Source organism: Calonectris borealis, chromosome 3, assembly GCF_964195595.1.
Source record: "Calonectris borealis chromosome 3, bCalBor7.hap1.2, whole genome shotgun sequence".
Taxonomy (NCBI): Eukaryota; Metazoa; Chordata; class Aves; order Procellariiformes; family Procellariidae; genus Calonectris; species Calonectris borealis.
In genome coordinates this window covers 52477687-52499343 of record NC_134314.1, presented here as the reverse complement: position 1 = coordinate 52499343, position 21657 = coordinate 52477687, and the positions used below count along the sequence as shown (strand labels likewise).

The following is a 21657-nucleotide window of genomic DNA, read 5'->3' as shown; positions in this document are numbered from 1 at the left end:
GAGGTTTTATTTTAATATGACAGTTGGGATCTCATGCATTCTTTTTCTTTTACATTTAAATAATACCTGAGTTAGCTATCTGAACTCTTCAGCTCTCCTTTGCTAAAAGGAGAGCAGGAAGAAAAAGGTAGGTAATCATCTACAAAGGTGTCAGCATTTATTCTCTGGAATACATTTTTATATGACATGGTAAATGTATCCTTTCATAGAGTGGGTTTTAAAAAATTGTACATTATACATTCTTGTTTCATGATGATTTTCATCATTACTTTATTCTAATAGAATTGAGCTGATAACCTTGTCCTAGACCAGTTTGGGGTCTGTATTGCAACACTGAATAACTGCGTTAAATAACGACTTCAAAAAAGGTACATACAGACTTCACAGCTTTTATTCTTTGCATGGTATGTCCTATGGCAAGCTTATTATTCTAATTGATTTTTTTTTAAGTAGTAGTTTTAAAAGCAGTTTTATATGTGCCAATTTAGCTACGACATTTTAAACTTTTTCTAAAAAACCTGTATTTCCTTGGCTTTTTGAAAAATATGATGTAATCATTTTACATGCTTTTAATCTGGCTGCTTGGCATGTTCACAGTCATCTCATAACACTAAGAACTCTATGTACATATTTATGACTACAGTTCTGGTGTGTATGCTATCTTTTTTTTATTTTGTTTAGCAGAATTGGCATCTGGGCTATGAAACAATCTGTGAGCCTACCCTGCAAGTTATGTCAGTAAATACTAGCATCTTAGAAAAATTTTAGCTAAGCATACATATGAGTAACAAAAGAGAGTAATTGCAGTGTGACATTGATGCTGGTGCCTTCTACTGATGGGAATAGCTTTCAAAGAGAAGGAAATGTTACTTTTCCCAAGCCTTTTCATTTCAGGAAGGTTTAGAAACAGTAGCGTTTCCATTTCTTCACAAATTTTTATCTTCGTTTGCTTTTAAGATTACATAAATACAACTCAGTTCTGGTTCTAGAGAAGTAGAGCTTCATAATTTTCTTGCCTCCTCAGAGTCCTCAGCTGGTCTCTTTGCCAGAACTATTGGGAAAGTTGCTCCACAGAAGGCTCCCAGGATGTTTGTGGAAAGGCGTAGCACTGCTTTCTAAACAAATGTTAACTTTATCCGTGGAAACAGCTTATCAGATGCGAATATTTATTCCTTTTTCATTAATCTAGTAGATATACAATGAATATTTAAGACAGATTGGTTGAAATGTTTATTCCATAGTGCTGCTTTCACTGCTAATGCTTATTAAAGAGAAACTGCATTTTTAAAGTGCTTGAAAAGAACTTTCAGATTTTTTCAGGCAAGAGGATTAAGCCAGATTTATTTTCACAGGATATGCCTGCGCAAGTCACAAATCAAAAATATTTTCTCTATGCCTTGATCTACACTTGCTTGGTGGTTTTTTTATGTTTGTTTGTTGTTTCAAATCTACTACTACCACCAATAAATGGTGTTAATAGATGGAGTGACAAAAATGAATGATACAAGCCATTTTTACTTCCTAACAGTAAATAAAGTACGTTGGCACTCAGCTGTAGAAAACCTTCTAACCACTAACAGAGCTGCACTTTGGGAAGTAAAGCGAAGAATAATTTGCGGTTTGCTTGTTTTGGGGTTTGTGGTTTTGTTCTTTTTATAATTCAAATCTAGACATAAAGCTCTAGAATTTTGGATAAGTATAGGTGGCAAAAAATTGACCAACAGGACTTACAAAACTATCTTGTATATTAAGGGCTTCAATTCACAAGCATATTATTATGTTGTGACAAGAAATCTGTCCTTCACCTGTTTTGCTTGTGCTGTGTGTCTACACTTGCATCTGAATGCTTATATATATTCTCTGTTGCAGAACTGGAGAACGTCCTACAGTTGTAATGGAACAGCTTTTATTATCCTGCAGTAATTTATTTGCATAAGCTTTAAAAATTCCTTTACTGTCTAAAGTTGCTTTTGACTGTTGATAGTAAGCTCCATATATTTCTTTTCGTGAGGAGGAAGAGGGATGGAAGAAATCTTTTTATATGCAACTGTACATACAATACATGTACAACCTTGACTTAAGATAGAAGTAGCCACAGAAACTGTCAGAAGCCTTGAAAGCATGTGATTTTGTTGAGATATGCCTTACAGTGGGATAATCCACTATGGCACGGGGGATTAGAGAATAAGTATATTAAAAATAAATGGCGCTTTAAAATTTTAGGGATTGTGTTTGAGCACAGGTATATAAAAATGTGTATGTTCATCATATGTTAAAACAGTATTAAAGAACGCATGGTGCTGAAGAAATTATTATTGACATTTTCTATCATCATTGCATTACACATATGTTTAATTATCATGGCAAATGACAGCTAGTTTTTGAGGTGATAAATAGATTTGTCTTTTATACTTGAAATGTTTCCTAAACTAGAGAATATCATCTTTCCAGACAAAGCATTAATTTTGAGGTTGTTAATGTAGAGTAACAGTAACGTTAGGAAAAATACATGTAAAATATCCAGCTTAATTAAATTCACAGAACCGAAGGTGGAATTTCCAGAAACACACAGATGTGTGAAGTGCTGCTTAAGAGCTGAAGAGCTGTGCAGAGCCAAGCCAAAATGGAGGAAACACACATCTATGGCACTGGCAAAGAATAAAAACAGGGAAGGCATGTATACAGCTATTCTCCTCTAAAATACCTTCCCAGCTTTGAGTTTGCATGGGATTCAGATTTCCAAGGTCAAGAGAGTGATTTGAATAACTGAAAAATCTAATTAACTATCAGCAGTGTGTAAAGTTTCTAGCAAAATCATAACTTTGAAGACTCTGCTGAGCCCAGGCCTGGAGGTGTAGCCGTCAGCACGCTTAGGTGTCTAACTTCCAGCAAACGCTGTTTAGAAACCATGGGTGGGCATTTGTACTACTCTCTTCTTTCAGGAATGCAAACCAGGAGGAATGAGCTGAGCACATTTAATGCGCATAGACAGTAAGGAGTTCAGCCCAAAGCACAGCTCTTTTCTTTGCCAGATTTCAGAAACATATAGGGTACCAATGCCTGTATCCTGGTGCTTAGGGCATTCTCCTAGAAAGTGAGAAGGATGAATCTGAATACACGGGGAGTTTTTGCCTAGTGAATCAGTGTTTCCCCTTAGTGCTTTAGTGCCTAGGCTATTGTGTGAGAAATGGGCAATAACATCAATTAATCCAGCTGTCTGGATACAGATAATATGGTTGAGAAAACTAAATGCAGGAAATGTTTAAAATAATTTGAGGTGCTTAGTTCAAGTGTAGCTTAGGTATCTAAATCCATAAAAGAGGTAAAATTTCAGCTGGTCTACAGCTGTGGCTCTGAAGCACTGTAGTAACAGAAGGAATGATGAACATAATCCATATTTTAAAATTCTTCCATCTGAGAGGTCCGCCCTACAGTAAGCTCACTTTCTGAAGGAAGTTCAAGTTCTGGTTAAAATGCTCTCTTCTGCAGAACAGTATGTCAAGGTTTTCAGTGTCAGTATAATGCTTTAGGCTTCAGTACTTTTTTTTTTTAAAAAAAAAAAAAAACACACCACCTTTTCTCCTTTGTTGACCACTGGATATTAGCTTGGAAAAAACAAACTTCAAGGCACCCGTCTCAAGTGGACTGGGCTTTCATACCAGATAACAGGAATTTTATGTAATGATGTACTTAATGGTGCAATCCAATGAAAAAATAAAGAGCAGAAAAATACAGCCATGACATGACAAATGAATGTGCTACAGTAACATACAGAAAGTATTTAGAAATTATAATTCTGTTGATAAAAGATGAGAATAAATGTACATTTTTTAAAAAAAGGAAGTAGATAAACGAAAATACCTAAAATCCAGAGGAAAGATTATTTCAAATAAATGATTATAGATAAACTATGTACTGTACTAGTAATCTTCCATAGCTTTCATAGGTTTAGCAGCTAAGTTGCAGAAGGGTTTGAGCTTCTGAAGATATGAACTTCCGCATGAACATGAGTTCAAGGACAGTGGAATGCAATTTGAGTGCTTATCTTTTTAAATATTTAAGTTTATGTAAGCTTATTAGATACAATTGTACCCCCTTATCTCAGCCTTTGTAATGTGAATTGTTTGTTAGTAGTTTGCAGAAAATGTTGCACCCAAATAGCTAACCAAATAATGAATTCTGCACCAAACTGCCTTGCTCAGTATTCTTACTTCAACAGTAGCCACCAGCTGATGCCTAGAGAAGAGTAAGAATAGTGTTAGCCCATATGATAATTCCTAATATTCTTTCAACGTCTGAGCATTGTCAGCTTGAAGGTTTTGTAAAGTTTGGGGGGTTAGTCTGTTTAGGTACCTGAGTGAATCTCTCTCACAAATGCTTTCTGGTTTTTCCTTGACCTCATCATGTGAGCTGCTTGCATTCAGTGTCCCCAGCACAGAGTCCAGGGAGCTGCTGCTCGTTGATTGAAGTCCTACCACAAGTTTGTTCTGAACCTGGCTCCTCCTACCTTTATGTGATATCCATTTGTTTGTTGCTTTGGAAGAAACCATGAATACTTAATCTCTGTCTAAGGTGTTGCCACTAAAGATTTTGTAGATCTCTGTCATAGCAGCTCCCAAACTCATATTTTTTTTCAAACAGAAGAGTCCCAATCTATTTGAGCATTCCTTGTATGAGAGCGATTCATATGGTAGGTCGTTCTTGCCCTCTCAGAACCCTTTCCACTTCTACTGTGTCCTCTATTGAGAGGAACAGGCAAAAGCTTCATGCAATATTTAAAGTATGGAACAATCATAAGTTTATAGAATTATATATTATTTTTCTGTTTTATACTCTTTTCCTTTCCCAATATTTCCTAATTTTCATAATGCTTCTTGAATTTCCTAATTTGCTTTTTTAGTATGGCCAAGCACTGAGCTGATGCTTTCATCGAATTACCTAGCATAACCGCACTCTTCTGCTCTTTAGTGTTACTGGTCTACTCAGAACTTCTTGTTTTATATATGAAGCTAGGATTAGTTTTCCATACATGTATCATTTTACATGAATCTAAATTGAATTTCACCAGCCATTTTATTACCTGATCGCTGCTTTTGTCTTGGCAGCTTAGTTTCCTTAAAAGCCTTTAGTGAGGAATTTTGTTTAAAGTCTTTTCAAAAAGTGTGAGCTGTGTGAGCTGGATCACCCTTGTGCACGAGGTTGTAACCCGTGCAGAGAACTTCAGCAGGTTTGTAAGGTGGGACTTGCCTTTACAGAAGCTATATTGGCTCTTCACAGATGGACTGTATTTAGTGATATGTCCACTAATTCTGTCCTTTATCATAATTCCTATTATCAAATCTCAGGCTTATTCAAATGTATTCCTCAGAACTTTTTTGTTTCTCAAGCTTGGCATTGCATTTGTCAGCTCCAGTGTTTAGGTATCAAAGAAGTTGTAGTCATTTGTCTACTTCATCCTGTATTTCATTAAAACCCTTGGGTGAATACCATGGAGCATAGGCAGAATGTTAATTTGTGTGTTTGTACCATTGCTTCTTCCATTGTTACTTTCATTTTAAACAGAACCTGTGCTTGGTGACTTAATGACTTAGTTGTTTAGTCAGCTGATGACACTTTACCCTGTACCACCATTTGCTTCAGTAAGTTGTGTACCCTGGCACTGCGCTTCCAATTCAGTACCTTTCAGTAGTCTCTACTTCTGCCTGTTGTTTTAGGAGCCCCTTCTGGCTTTTTTAAGAGTCATCCTCATTTTTACATACTTCCACCTTCTGAAGATTAGCACAACTGTGGTGATTTTTCTTGGCCTTTGTTGCTCATGCAGTGATACTGATTTTAAGTACATTATAGTCACTGCTTCATTGGCACTTTCACTGTGAGGTCTTGGACCAGCTCTATGCATTCCTCAGTGCAAGGATGTCATGGGTTGTATTTCCTGTTTTGTGATGCTAGCCAGCAAACAATCTCTGATCTAAATAATCAGTGGGATCTGAAAAAGGTCATATTTATGGTATTTGTTCCATCTCCATAATGTCTAATACAATTGAAAGCTCTGCTTTTGCTATATCTCAGATGTCTCTTAGCAGGTGATGCCTCTGTTGTGATTGGTGTCACTATCATGATTGGGCAGGTAGCAATATGGAGCAAAACTTTTTACTTCTGTCTGAAACGTCAGTCCATACAGGTTCTCTGCTAGTCACTGAAATGGTAGTTTGTTACTTAGATTTGATTTTAAACTCTCTTTTTAATACATAGTTCTGCTGTACACCTAGCACAGTTTACTGTTATCTTTATATTTTGTGTCCCCAATCTTCCTTTCACAGAGTTTCCAATATGCCTGGTATATTAATGTTTTTATTTAGGACAAGAAATTGATCTAAAATGGTCCTTTGAATCTTCGATTCCTGTTCTAATGCTGAAAGTATAAATAATGTATTCAGAATGATTAATGCATTCCATGAATATTGAGACATAGGCGTTAATAATTTGATAAAATTAAGCATTTAAAACATAGTTTAAAATGTATATAAAATGAAAGTTAGAAAAGAAAAAATGGCACAGAAAGGAACAAAATTAAATGTCTTTTAGTGCTATGCACTAAAAGTATGAACTGTATGAGTGTGAACTTTTAATGTAGAAATGCTGGTGATGTAAAAATATGCAAATGTGTACTTTTTCCAGCTCTTCTCTTGAAAGCCCAGAATAATAAAATGGAACAAACAGCTGAACAGATCAGCCAGAATAGTAACATTAGAATTACATACTTGACAGAACATTTTTGTGTTAAATGTATAGCCCTCTCATTTTAAGGGGAAAATAATTAATTTTGTTTAAAAAAAAGGAAATGGCATTTTCTCTTAATTAGGGGAAAAAACCCCAACCAAGTCACATAATCAGCATTTCTTCCTTCTGATCTCTAGTATTAGGTGAGTCTGGTACCAGTAGGTCAGGATTTCACAGTTATTTGGGATTTGACCTCTAAAACGAAACAAGATCTTCAGGGCAGGAGTAATGTCTTTATTCAGCATCTAGCACTAAATAAAGTCTCAACATGATACCACAGTAAAAATAGTAATAAGCACAAAAAGAAAACCTTTGCAATTTTCGTGATCACTTCTTTGCCCTTTGTTCTGTGTGTTCTACTATAAGAACCCACACAAATAATTTGGCTTTTTTGGGGATTAATTTTATCTAAATTTAACACCCTGAACATTTAGAATTATCCTACCAGAATTTGTAAAGAGTGTTCTCTACCTGTACAGATTTAGTACATGGTGTTTTGAAGCAGTTACCCCATGCATGAACTAGGGATGCCTGGTGAAAGTTCTTTAATCCGTGCCTCAGAAGACTTTTCAGCTGATCTGTGGAATTTACTGAACACTTAAGATTAACCATCCTCATTTCAGTGAACAAGCTCCAGGAAGCTTGCAGTTTAAATAATGTGAATAATGTAAGTAAGTACTGTCTGTGTTCCCCCCTCCGCCCCCCAAATTCTTTGTTCAAATTCAGCAACGCTTCAGAGCTGTACAATGAAGTCCTTCCATTTTCTTTATATTTCTGTATTGTCAGAAGGAATTAAAAATACCATTATGAATGCAGCAAATAAGCTGCTAAAATATGTAACAAACTGTTTCAAGACTTTCTAATTGTCTTATTTTATATATATGTTCCATTAATGCATGAGGAAATCTTCCGTAGCGCACAGGAACAACCAGTTACTTCATGCTTAATTTATATAGCATCTTGAAAGAGTCTATTTTAATACTAAAATAGTGAAATGCTTTCTTTAACACATAAATGTGGCAAATGTAGTATGCGCCCAGCCAAAGATGATAATTTAAAACGTATTAAATACTGAATATAGTGTTTACTTTATATACTTTCTGGTAACAACTTTAGCTTGAATTTCTCATAACATTTATACAGCTTTAACACTTGCTCTTAGTTTTACTGTGAAATTTGCTGATTCTTTGCTCTTTTCAACAGGAAAATGTAAATGAAGAATCCAGTAGCATTACCAGTTGAAGTTAAGAATTACATTTTTGTTTGTGTACAATATTTGTAACTATTAAAATTTGCCTCCCAGGTAGTGCATATGTTTATTTTTGAAATAATTTAGTAGATGCAAAATTTAATTTTTTTGTTGTACTGATGTACTGATTTCTCTGCTTTGAATTTTTTTAATTAATCCCTGAAAAATACTTTGAATATTTTTACCACCATTGCTTATTTTTTTGCATTGGCCCCATTACAATCACAAGAATTATCGGGGCCTTCTCTAGGAGAGAGAATCTAGAGGTGGACTAGCAGTCTGATACACTTCTGCTTACTCTCTGCCCTCCATGAGGTTCTTTATTTGGAAATTATTAGGCATACTTCTTCTCTGTGTGTGTTTCAAGGATTATTACAGGCTTGTCTGAACGCCACAGTTTTAAGATGCTGTTGCAGTAATGGCAGAAGAGCGGCTGAGTGATAGGGTTGTTTATTATAATGTCAGGAGGAGAAGCGGGGACCTTGCTGCCGGGACAGCAGTGCCAGACAGTGTTAGCGTGTTCAGTCAGAAACAAGCACGTTCCAACTTCACAGGATACTGTGCCGCGCATAATTATGCTTGACAATAGCCTCTTTCTCTCCCTGTTTCAGTTTACAGAGGTGAATAAAATGCATCTTGGCATGGGGTACGATGATTATATGCAGTGCTGCTTTAAAAACATTCACCTTTCAAGTGATAAATCGGAGAGCATCTGATCGTACTCTGAATCCTGGTAATTGAGGGCAGCGCACAGCTAGAAACCGATACTAATGCTGGAACCGTGCATGTAGGAAGCGGTCCCAAAAACAGAGCTTGTATTAAAGTTTCAGAAATCGTCACCATAAAAAGACAGGCTCAGTTTATTCATCCATTTGTCTTTCTTTTCAGGCAGCTTTTCTTTTTCAGGCTAAGGTTGGTATTTCCATATAAAAGGTGTTTAAGAGGTATAGTAGTTGGCGAAGGCAAACGTGTTCTTTTTAAGTAGTTGTCCTCGTTGCCCTAAGGTTGTTGCACCAACATAGAAGAGACTCAGCATAACTGAGTTTCTGAATGATGTCCTTAGTCTGTGACTAAAAACATAACTCCATTGTTTTCACAGGGTTTTTCACCCCTGGATAGGTCCTCTGATGTGGGCAGTTGTGGATAAAGTTGTTGGTGTGATGGAGTTCTGTCTTTTATGCACTTGGTTAATTGTCTCTTTCTGTATAGGTCACTGAAGAGACTTACATAGTAGTTATTGCCAGTCATCCCCAGGCTAGCCTGGATTTCAGCTGAGAATTGGAAGACTCGGGGGCTGTTTATGCATTTCACAAGCCGTCCAGCAATCTGACAAATGAGTTTGATTATGGTTAACAGCAGAATTATTTGAATTCTGTCATATTTACCTTGGACTTAGGTGTATCTGAGACTATTTTTAAGCTGTTGAATAAAAGCATAATATTTTGATACAAGCTGTTTTCCTTATGTAAAAAGGAATAAAGGACTGTAGATTTGCTATCATTTTGGCAGTTAACCCGGAGTCAGTACAAGTCCTAGAATGAGTGGCATTTATGCTCCCGACATAGGTGACTGAGAGTCTTGACAAACGAATTCTGTTAGTTTGTTACAGAGGTTTAAGATGCTGCTGTCTGTCCCACCTGTCTCGTGCCCCTTTGCAAGGGTGGAAGAAGATTTGTCTGCTTTTCACCTGTTGTCAGTTCAGTGCATTAGCAGGCACGACTGATAGCTTAAGCTAAATTTGCCAGAGCTTGTGTGGTTGAAGCTTTGAGTAGGCGGAAAAAACAAGGTACAGTTTTCTGGGGGCTAGACTGTTTCCCTAGATGAGCTATTTTTGCTATGAGACTCTTTCTCCTACACCACCTTCTTTTCTCCTGTGTTTTCCCAGTATTTTTATTTGGGACGAATAAGATTTATTCCCAGGTCTAATGAAAGATACTTGTTCTGAAGTACGCAGGTGACCTGTGGTTTTGTGAAACATTGCAACAACTTTCTGTGGGAGTTTGCCAGACTTTCTGAGACATTGGTAGATGTTTTTAAGGACAGGTTAACTGATATTTGCTAACAATAAGTTGCGTATAATTGATGCTTCCTTAGAACGAGAGGATGGATTGTAGATGACCTGAAACTTTCCCTGCACTTTATGATTCTTAGAGTCTTAAAACTCCTGCAGGAGCACTCTTGGGATTTGCACATTGTGGATTCCTGCAGTCTTCAGTCTCCTGAGCACCTGGATGGGGTTCAACACAGAGACAGATCTTCCTGAGTGACCTTTGCAGGGTGGCAAGCTGAAGAGAGGAGCACTTTGGCAGAAGGTGCCTTTGCTGCCTCCCTCCCCCTCAGAAAGCCTGGAGGAGTTAGGAAAGCAGAGACATGAAAAGCTGTTCTGGTGAACATGGCTGGTTAAAGAGTCCAACAGTTGAACTGGGGTCTCTCCCAAGTGACTCAAAGCAGCAGGAAATTCTGCCAGCTGTCCCAAAGGGAGTCTCTTTTGGGAAGCCATGGCAGAGCTTCTTGTGCTTTCTGCAGTAGAGTGTCTTTATCTTGCAGGAGATGTCAGGGCTTCCTGAAGTAGAGATGGAGTCTCTGGGTAAGAGCGGTCTTGCCAAGGAACTCACCCTGTGGAGCCGTTTCAGCAGGCTTCGTGCTCTTTGTACTCGTCTCGCGTCCAGGGGTGCCCAATATCATATCTTCAGTACTATTTCAGCAATCCTGACCAGAAGCTGAAGGGGATTTTTAAAATTGGTGTTCTTATTTACAGTTATGTTTAGAAGGAACAGATGACCTTTAAGCAAGTTGGAAGTGGCAGGTGGGAAACTTGGGGCCTCTTGAAGACATGAAATATATCAATCTTATGCAAACTTCTGAGAACTGTGGAAACGTATGTTCTCCACATTTTGCTCATTCAATATCAGCTATTAGAAGTCACTAAAAAATATGGCAATGATTGAAAGCTTAGATTTAAATGAAACTTCAAACTGAAATTATCTACTTTTGCAGTGAGAAAAGCCTGTTTCTAAAGCTTTTTTGTTTCAATTTAATTGTTACTGTGCTGTTCTGTTGACTGGGTCTACAAAGAACAAGAACACCTCCTCTTCTTATCCTTGATCTCAAAGTTAACAGTTTAACAGCTTTAAGTGTTGCGTACTCATTTGGTTATTTTCTCTAATTATGTGACAAGATGGTTCTCTTTCTTCATTAAGTAGTAATATTTTTGAGTTACTGCAATGTAGGGAATAATTTCTTTATGGGGAATAATTATGGCTTGGTAAACTTATAGCCTTCATTATGAATGACTCTATGACTACAAGTGCCAGACAATCACTTTCAACCTTTTTATTTATAGATAAGGTTGTCTAAATATTTACAGCATGATAATTTAATGGTGTTACTGTAAAGTCTTGTACAAGGTTGCTTTTTGTTATTTCTTCTTCCTTTCCTCTTGTATTAGCAAAATATTTTCCCTGTAGTGGTGCCTGATATAAACTGGGTATTGGAAGAAGATGCTTTGGACTTGTGATGTAGCTTATTAGCAAAACAGAAGGGTTTTCTTCCTATTGTTTTCCTTTTAGTTAGTTTCTGTCTGGATAGTTCTCTGGAGGAAAGTGGGTTCAGTGTATGATTGGGATATAAATTTTGAAACATCTCCATTCTTATGGCTTTAATACTCAGATTACTGTGCCCCTCCCTCTCCGACTTATGTACATTGGAACGGATCATCTCAACACTAATAGAATAACCCCAAGCACGTAGGAGTTGCCATGTGAGTTAAATATTAATTATCTAAACTGGTACCAGGCTTTAGTTATAGCCAGGGACTTAAATTGGAAAAGAAAATATAGACATGACATAACCACAAAAGGTTTATTTATAACTGTTTGCATATGGCTTTTTTTCCTGGAAAATTAGCATGTGCATGTATTCCATAATTTGAGGTGTTCTGTTGTTTGTTCCACTTTTTGCATGCATGTAGTTCAAAGCAGAAGTTCTGGTGTTGGTGCAAAAAATTTAGTAGCATTTCTACAACCTGTGCGCTGCAGTGAGTCAGAGTAGGTAATTTTGTTAATCTTTCTAGTCATCGGTTCAGGTGTGAATTCTGGTAGTATTTTTCCCCACATAAGAGTCTAGCCCTTTGGGAACACTACTAAATTGAGGCTATGGATTATAAAATCATACATAAAGTTGGCATGGTTTTTGAGAAGTGTGCAGAAATCGTATTATGCCAAACCAAGTTAAGTTTTCTTTTTTAAATCTGTGCTTTTAGATCTCATCTTTGGGACCTTTTCTTGTATCTACAGATAAATATAAAAATAAGTGTTTGTTTAGTGAATAAGCAGCAGTATCAGTTTTGTCACCAATGGAGTATTCTTTCCTGCTTACTGTTGCAAAGCATCTCCAGACTTATTAGTAGGAACTTCTTATCTATTCTATTAAGTGCATAGCCATGTCTATTTTCTTTTGTAGTATTGGTCTGGAACTAATACAAATGGCATTTGGTGGCTGCTTTAGCTTTTACTTGTTGCTGTCAGCAGCATTATTTTCTTTCGGATTGCACTAAAGGTAGTATTTTTTTGAGCAAGCTTTTTACTTTTCTTCTTGGTTATTTTCCTTTTGATAAAGGTTTTGATTGAAGTTCTTGCAGAAAAGCCAAGCAGTTGTTTTTTCATTGCATCTGTCATTGTGGTGCATAAGGTAAGGCAAGGATTTTATTTACAGCTTGTATTTCTTATATTTATTGGGAAAAATAGAAATTTATCTTTAGCTTCTTTTTAGATTATTTCAAATTAGTTGCTAAGAATTTTAGTGGTATAAAATTATTCTGTGCTATCTCATTGAAATCAACAATTTACTGCAGAGGAATATTATTTTAATTAATTTCATTTTGTTAGTTTTTACTGACAAAAAGACAGACGACTATCTGAATTTGCTGTATGAATATTCCCACTAAGCTTTGTATGAATGTTTCCAATTTATGTGAATGTTTGTGAAACTTGCCTAGAGATGCTAGTCACAGTGATGCCTTTATACGCTCATCCCCCAATGTCTCTTAAGAGACAGTTTAGGTATGAGTTGTGTTTTAAAGAGGAAGAAAACTTCTCATTATGTTTTTTTTAGTCTCCTAGCATTGATCAGTGGAATTCTCCCACCTCTGATACAATACATGAAGTAATATTTGCATAGGCATTTACCTTTCCCTTTCAAAAACAGGCTGTGGATATGCCGAAGTTCTCAAAACTGAAGATGTGTTTATCTTCAGTAGCTCTCTTGAGGGTAGTGTCAGCCCTTGCACACACCATGCAGAGACTAATCTGCTCCTCTTCACTCCTCTCAACTGTCTGGCCAGGTCAGAACTTAAAATGCTTATCTACCGTGCCAGAATAATTTGTAGGCAGTAAACTCTAGCTTTTGGGGGTTCCCGCTTATTTTTTAGCTTTTGTTTATTGCGTTCTCTTTTGTGGTGTAATTTTCATTGTTTCTTTGTTGGTTCCCCTCCCCATCTATTTGGTTCTGGACCTTCTACTCATGGTATGGTTTTCTTCAGGGTTCACCCTTTTCCTTTAAGAAGTTGGATTCTTCCTGCTGTGAAGTAATCTTCAGCTAAGTCTGTAAGCTTTAAAGTTTGAACATTGAGTGACTGCTATATTTCATTATTGGAACAGACATTTCCATGTCTGTACCACGTCTTTGGCAAATGCATTTGCAGATGCTTTGAGCCAGATTCAAGAGAAGGGTTGAAGGAGAAGCTCTTGATGTAATCTTCTGAGAAAATCCATTGTTTTGGGCTTAGATCCTAGACCGAACTGTTCAAAGTTTTCTCACTTCAGCCAGACTTTTCATCAAGGACAAATAAGACTGCTTTTGATTGTGATACCACTGTGTATTTCAGGGACAAGTTCTCAACCAAGCTGTTTCTGTTAATGCTTTAGCTGTTTTCTGCTAAGTATGATGGTTTTGCTTTCCTCATTGCTTTACAAACTGCTCTAAGGCTTGTTAGCTTGCAGACAGCCAGAGAAGCATGGCAGGGAATTTCCTCACTTCCAAAAATTTTGATTACCACTCTCATATACAAGCCAAAGAAGGGAAGACTTTGGGTTACTCTTGCTCAATGGATATAGGTGATGTTTTTGGTAGCCCTGTTACTTGCTCTAAAGTTCTTAGTAGTACATCTCAGTGCTTGGTGCCATAATATACTTGCCATAACCTAGAGCCACTTTCTTGGTTGCTTATACTTTTTCCAGTTCAGTAGTTACCCAGAGTTGAGAGAGTTGCTTTTCTGCCGGGACTTCAACGCCTCAGTGGCATACTCTGAAGAATGCTGCAGGTTGGATGTCTCATATGTCTGTAAATCAGAGATGTAGAGTATGTTTCATTCCCTGGTGGTACTAAGGCAAGGATACTAGAAGAACTTGTGTAGCTACCCAAATCCCTAGTCTGCTCCTCAAATGACGTTTGTTTTCAACCCTCTTGAAAGCTTTGGCCTAAGCAGTTGTCACAGTGTGAAGGAAATCTTATGGTATAAAAGTATAGCACCGTAAGAGTTATTTCACCCAGTGAGTGAGCTCAAATGGCAACTGTTCTGTTCTCGCATGGGTGAGAACTGCTGTATGCAAAGACTAACCCTTTTTAAAATTCTTTGGCTTCATATATAACTCAAAGTCAATCAGTTCTCAGCAATACTTGAATTGGGAGGTCAGGGGATTCCTTCCCAATTGCTGCTTTTTGTCTCTGGAGTTACTCCCCACAATAAACATCACGTGACTTTGCTGACATGGTTGTTCATCTAGAGATGTGCCACTAAAAGTTGTCTGTCTTTTTCTTTTTTTTGTATGGACAGTATTTAGTTGGGTGCTGTTTTAACTTTCTTTTTAAGAATTCAGTGGCTACCTTGGCATCCTTTTTTCAGTCTCTCCTCTGGTTCTAAGATTAATTTTTCTGAATGTTTTTTTCAACCTCCTAAGTTTCAAAGGCATATTAAGACTTTGTAACCCTCAGTGGAGGAGACAGCAATTCCACTGCAGCAGACAATTTTTGTACTCGGTGTTCATTGCACCTTGTACCTTTGCTTAGGAGATGCTTCCTCTTACCTCTAACTTCTTCCTCTTGGCACCTCTTTGGGATCAGGCCTGAAGCAGTTTCACCTTGAAAGGAAATATTCAACATCGTTCTGTTCAGTAACCCCTACATCTTGTCTGATTCCCTAGCAGCCTTTAGTCTTACTATCTCCATCTCTTCTCGGTTACCTTTTTTTTTTAAATTTTTTTTTTTAAGAAAAGACTGAAATAACAAGAAGCTACTCTTCTAACCAGAGAGGGATGGAATTAATCCTTCCCATCTCAAGAAAAGAATTTACTGCAATTATTTTCTCATGCCAAAGAGAATGAGATCTTGGATCAGTGAAGTCTGGATGCCTGTATTTGCTGGTTCAAGAAAATGTGCAAGACGTGATGATCCTGTCTCTTCGATAGAGATATTGGAGCACATCCCGTGGTTTTCAGGACCCTTACTTCTATATCCTCTGTCTGGCAGAACACATCTTGCAGTCTGTAGTGATCTGGCCATTATCGTTGCGTGCCGTTAGAGCTGTTATGTTCTTGTGCATAAAGTATCCCTTTAATCGTGTAAAAAGAATAGCTGTTTTCTCTTTATTAGTTCAAGGCTCCCTGCAAATCACTTTGGAATATTAGTAAATATAAAAAGTCTCTACTAACCCCTATGCAAACCCCTGGAGAATAGCAGGACCATTCTATGCTTACCTTCTCCAAGCTGTGGTCTGTACAATGGATTTTTCCTAGTGCTTCCCTACATCCTCTTCCCATACACTGATGAGCTCCTTAGGTATTCTGGGCCACATAGCAGTCTGCCCCTATGCTGAATCCCGTGCTAAATTCCACATCCACTCCTTTTCAGGCATGTCTCCGGATTATGTGGATTCCTGACTGGTGTTTCATCAACATGCTAGTTACAGTCTCCTGGACAGTCTTCTCATTTTTAAGTTAATAAAATAACCTGAATCAGTATCTGAAGAACACCTCTTGACTTGAAACAAAGTCCATGTGGTAATCAAAGTTATTCTGAACTTCCTTGACTACGCAACTTGTCCTTGCATCAGAAAGGCATGTTGTTGCCTGGTTTTAATGATCTTAAATTTAATTATAATATATTTTAGTTATGTAAAACTGGGAAGATAGTAAAGGACAGGAGTACAGTTGGAGAGACAGAATTTTCTAAGGAAAATGGGCAATGAAGAACACTTCTAGAATGGGGACAAAAACTAATATTAATCATAAATCTAGAATGGAATTGGCATATTGTCTCCAGTCATCTAAGGAGTGAATTGTGCTTAAATTTAATATTGGGGCAAGGATTTAACTAGATTTAAGATGGAGCTTGATTAGTTTAGTTCATGAATAGGATTATACAGTGTTGTCTTCTGCATTGCATAGGATTAGGTTTGTGGTTTAAAGATGACATATCCTATGCAAATTGCAATTTAGCCACTCAAAATATATACATCTCAGATACTCAAATCTATTTCTTTTCCAAGACTGCTTAACACTATGTGTATAAATACATGAGGCTCCTCCCTGCCTAGCTGAGACATTTAACTTGAGTCACCCACACATGCTTAGAGGTGTTTAATTTGTCTAGATATCTGGACAGCCTCCTAAATTCTCTATCATTCCCAGGAGAAGCTTGAAAAGGTGAGCTAGGGATTAGATCTGTGACTGATTTCATTTCATGTGAGAGTGGTCATTACTGTCCCTGACTGATAGGGCATTCAGTTGGTTATGCCATATTAGAGCATTGAGAAATACGGGTGCAGCACTCAAGCTAGGTAATTAAACTATGTTTTCCACCTTCTAGGGGAGAAAGGGCTAGGCAACAGAGGAAAAACGCCTTTCAGGTAACCAGGACATTAAACTGGAAGGATGCATATCTAATTTTCTAATCAATAATTCTGGAGATGGTTTTATCTAATGACCATTTTTTTTTTTTAAATGAATAATTATTTTCTGGGATTAAGATTTGAAAACTGAGTTCTGCCACTTGCAGCTAATATCCCTATTTCTGGATAAGATTTGGCTTCCTTATTTGCTTGCTCAGTTTCAAGTGCTTTCACACAAAATGTTCTGTGGCTTACTGCTTTTGATTACTGCAATAAGGGAAGCATGAATTCATTCCTCTTAATCTGGCTTCCATCCTTTAATCGGTCTTTCCATTTCTCGAGTGAGTTCTCCAATCAGCAGGCTGTTGTCCAGGAGGCAAGAACCATCCTTCCTTTGGTGCCTATACTTCAAAGAGGGTAGGTAGAGTTAACCTGAAGACATGGAGGCTTTTTAGATTTCCTGTTGGTTCCATACATCCTTGGTAGAAAAAACAAAAATAATGCAAATTTCTGTGCGTTCTGTGGAAACGCAGACATTTAGCTAGGTACGGTGATTTCCTACTGCTGTCCTCAGAGACTGCTAAAGTGACTATGTTGCTGTCTTCCCAGCCATGCCCATTTCCTCCCTTTTTCTGTGCTTGAAACCGACATTTTGATGACAGCACCAATATTTGATAATTAGAATTTTACACAGTTTTTATTCCAATACTGTGTCCTAAATTCTCTGAATATCTACAGTTAACGTATCTTAAATGCGGAAGGAATTACTGAAATTATTGAGTTCCTTGGTTCTTATGTTGTCTACCTCTGAGGCAAACAGTTATTTTTATTACTTGATAATTACATGTACTAGTTCAAAGTCTGACAATTCCAAGCTATGTTTTCAGAGCTCCCTGTAAAGACAGCTAAAGATAATCTTATTTCTCCATCCCTATTCAATCACTATCTACCCTTTGCTAAATAGTTGTAAGAGAGAAGGAGCCAACTTTATTAACTCCCGTACTAAGTCTGCCCTTCCTCTTGGCTGGCTGGGCTAATCTTTTTGCTGTATTGTAGAGAATGAACAGATTCACCTTCTTTTCTTTTCCTTTTCATGTCTGTAGTTTCTCAACTCCCTCAAAGGAGTCAGCAGAGATCTGTGTTTACTCAGTGTTTTCCTTATCACAGAAGATATTATGATTGTACATGTAATGGTCCTGAGGGCCGTGGATGTTTTCCCTGCAGACTGAGAACACCTTATTTTCCCTGATAAATATGTACATACAGGTTTTTTGGTCATAGTGATTTAATAAGGTTGATGCCATAAGCCTTGTAGGCGTATCTTTACTGTCTCTTTGTTACGAAGTCTGATGTAAGAGGAATGCACAACTGGAAACAGTCTTCTGACCCCGTCTTCTGATCCCTCGCAAAGCTTCCAAATATGAATCGTTTGTCTCTGCTTGAAACAGAGGTGACATCTCTAGTTTAATGACTGTAGTTTTCATTCCCATGGATTTTGTATTTCCAAGTCCAAATCAGAAAGTACAAGAATGTGTGAATTTCAAAATGTTCTTATTTCATGTTTGTGCCTCCAGTTATTTAAGCTAGAAACTTTAAATAATTGTTGTTTGAAGCATAGCACAAAACCAAGTTATTTTAAAAATCAAGTTTCCAAACCTGGGGTCAAGAAAAGGAGGTGAATGCAGTCATTCTTTGTCTGTTTGTCTATGATTCCTATTTCATCCCAATAATTTCTAAATTGCTGTCTGATTTGAGCCAAATTTCATAGGGGAAGAGATATTTGAAAGATTGTTAAACTCCTGCACATATTATGAAAATGTATGTCTTTGCAAATGTTATGGGCAATGGAAAGGTGACAGTGTTAGTTTACATGTAAATAGATACAGGAAACCAGAGAGGAAAGGCATCTTACAGATATCCCAATTATGGGAACAGCTTTAGTTAAAGCTCACAATCAATGGTGACACAAAAGCCCTGAGAGGACTAGCTTTAATTAGTTCCAGTGCTCACAAAAAAATTAGTTTTCTCTGCAATATTTATTCCTTTCCTGGCAAGAATATTTCTCAAACTCAGACACGGAAGGTGAAAGTAAATGCTGGCTAGAATTAATTTTAGTGTTTAAATTTAGGGAAAAATACATATGTAAATATGAGGTCCTTGAATGCTGCTTATGAAATTACAAGGAAATCTAATTTTGTCTGGAAAATAAGTTTTTCCTTATGATATATTTTAAGGTGTTTAAATTATGGCTTGCACAAATTCTGAAATATTAGAAATAATTTATTGAAATATAACAAGTTTAAAAACTTTCATGCAGGTAATCCCTACTTGCTACATAAATTTGCTAAATGAATACCGATTCTTTTATAGGCCAAAGGATGCAGCCTTATTTATCTTTCATCAGAGTGAAGGGCAAACAGCATCACATTTCTTGTTAATAAATATTGGCATGAGTAGTTTCTTCCATTTTCTGTAAAAGATTATTTATTCTTTGGAAATGATATAAATTAGGTTAATAAAAAAACCTTCCTATTGTAACATCTAAATGTGGTCCTGCAAAGAATCTCATTTAATTTCAGAAGAGCTACTTAAAGGAGCAAGAGTTTGAGAGTCTGGACCTCAGACCTCAACCTTCAAAGGACATCCAAACTAGAAACTCAATCAAGGAAAAAAAAAAACCTAACTTGCAAAATTGAATTTATACAGGTGCAAATTTAGAGTAGGTGATAGCAACAAATAATGGTGTAATTGAAAGAATTCATAGAAACATAGAATGATTCGGCTTCAAAGGGACCTTTAAAGATCACCTAGTCCAACCCCCCAGCCGTGGGCTCAAATCCCTGTCCAAACTGACCTTGAACACTTCCAGGGATGGGGCATCCACAACTTCTCTGGGCAACCTGCTCCAGTGTCTCACCACTGTCATAGTAAAAAACTTCTTCCTTATGTCCAATCTAAAGGTACTCTCTTTCAGTTTAAAACCATTGTCCCTTGTCCTGTTGCTACAGGCCCTGGTAAAAAGTCTCTCTCCATCTTTCTTATAAGCCCCCTTTACATATTGAAAGGCCGCAATAAGGTCTCCTCGGAGCCTTCTCTTCTCCAGGCTGAACAACCCCAATTCTCTCAGCCTTTCCTCATAGGAGAGGTGCTCCAGCCCTCTGATCATTTTTATGGCCCTCCAACAGGTCCATGACTTTCTTGTGCTGAGGACGCCAGAGCTGGACGCAGTACTCCAGGTGGGGTCTCGCCAGAGCGGAGTAGAGGGGGAGAATCGCCTCCCTCGACCTGCTGGCCACGCTTCCTTTTTTGCAGCCCAGGATACGATTGGCTTTCTGGGCTGCAAGCACACGCTGCCAGCTAAACACCATCCTGATGTTTAGACTTGTTTAGGTACGCTCATATACCTAACACACGCATCCAGAATGCCGTTTTCACTTCTGGGTGCTGGAATAATGCTGATAAATTAGATGATACTTGAGTAAGAGTAATAAACGTTACTGGAATTAGTGACACTTGAAATTTTTTCCTCCTAAATAACACCAAAAATGTGTAACTTGGTAGAATTGCTAGCAAAGAAAGGGTACAACATCTATAAATACCTGAAGCTTACAAACAAGAAGAAATAAGAACTAATTTGTGTGATCTGAAAGCATAGGGGAACAGAACAGAGAGGGAAAGAGGGAGAATTGACACATTTTCCTGGTTATGAGATGTCGTTGGTTGTAGAAGAGTTTACCCAAGAAATTACTGGAAACCCCTACCTAAAATGGTGAAAATTGAATGGGAAAAATACTGGAAAAATTATTGTCCCAAACAGCATTGCACTGGGTAGGAAACAGGCACATCTGGGTCCTTCAGTCTTTACTTAGCAAATCTTGTATTCACTTCAGTGAGGAATTCTGACATTATGCTGAGTGAAGGATGAAATGATCAATTTCTAGCCTTCAACAATATAAATCATCAGTGTTTCTGGACTGTTGAATATTTAATAACATTTCTGTTTTAAAGTAAACAGCTTCTCTGTGCATGTTAATACCTTTTTCCAGCAGCATGTGTGTTCAAACATGTAAAGTAGCATAAATTGCAGTAGGCAGGACAAAATGTTGTTTATGTACATTCACATTTTTTGCAACAAATCCTCTTCTGAGGAATTTTATGGTTCACAAGTGGGAAAATTAATCCACAGAGAAGCTCAGCTAGTAACAATAAGGTGATTATTACACATCTGTACATCCCACTTGATAGTTGATATATCTTAATTCTTCCTTTAAAACTGTGAAAAAGAAAATCAAAACCAATAATCTGTCATTCGTGCGTTTGGTATCATAACATAAAATGCCTTTAGACATTTGCTATCATAGCATAAAGTGCAGTGAAAATTTCATTTTTTAAATACATGGCTTATCTCTGGCTCTTGCAGTACTAACATCACTTCTTCAGATCTCTAGTAATGTTTTGAGGCACGAAAAGCTTCTGATAGTCATTGTTGACACCTGTTACTTAGCTTAGTAAGTGAGTACTAGTTATTATAGTGTGCATCACTGGTGGATTAATATATGGGAACTGGGGGATTAATATACGGTAGCTCCTGCGTTGTATGAGGTTTCTCAGTAACAGCCCTCTGTACATTGGTAGATTCCCAACATTATTTATTATTTCATTAGCATCCCATTTCCTTCTCGGATTCAGCAGTAAGGTCAACACGATGAAGGGCCCAGACTGTCGTATTCCCCTTCCTTCCTTT

General features: G+C 37.3%; 1 protein-coding gene across 1 annotated transcript in view; it reads left to right on the top strand.

Annotated features, from left to right (window-relative positions):
• The window catches only part of WASF1 (WASP family member 1), a 97598-nt gene that overhangs the window by 33234 nt on the left and 42707 nt on the right, over positions 1 to 21657 (top strand). The gene's annotated exons all lie outside the window — the stretch shown is intronic.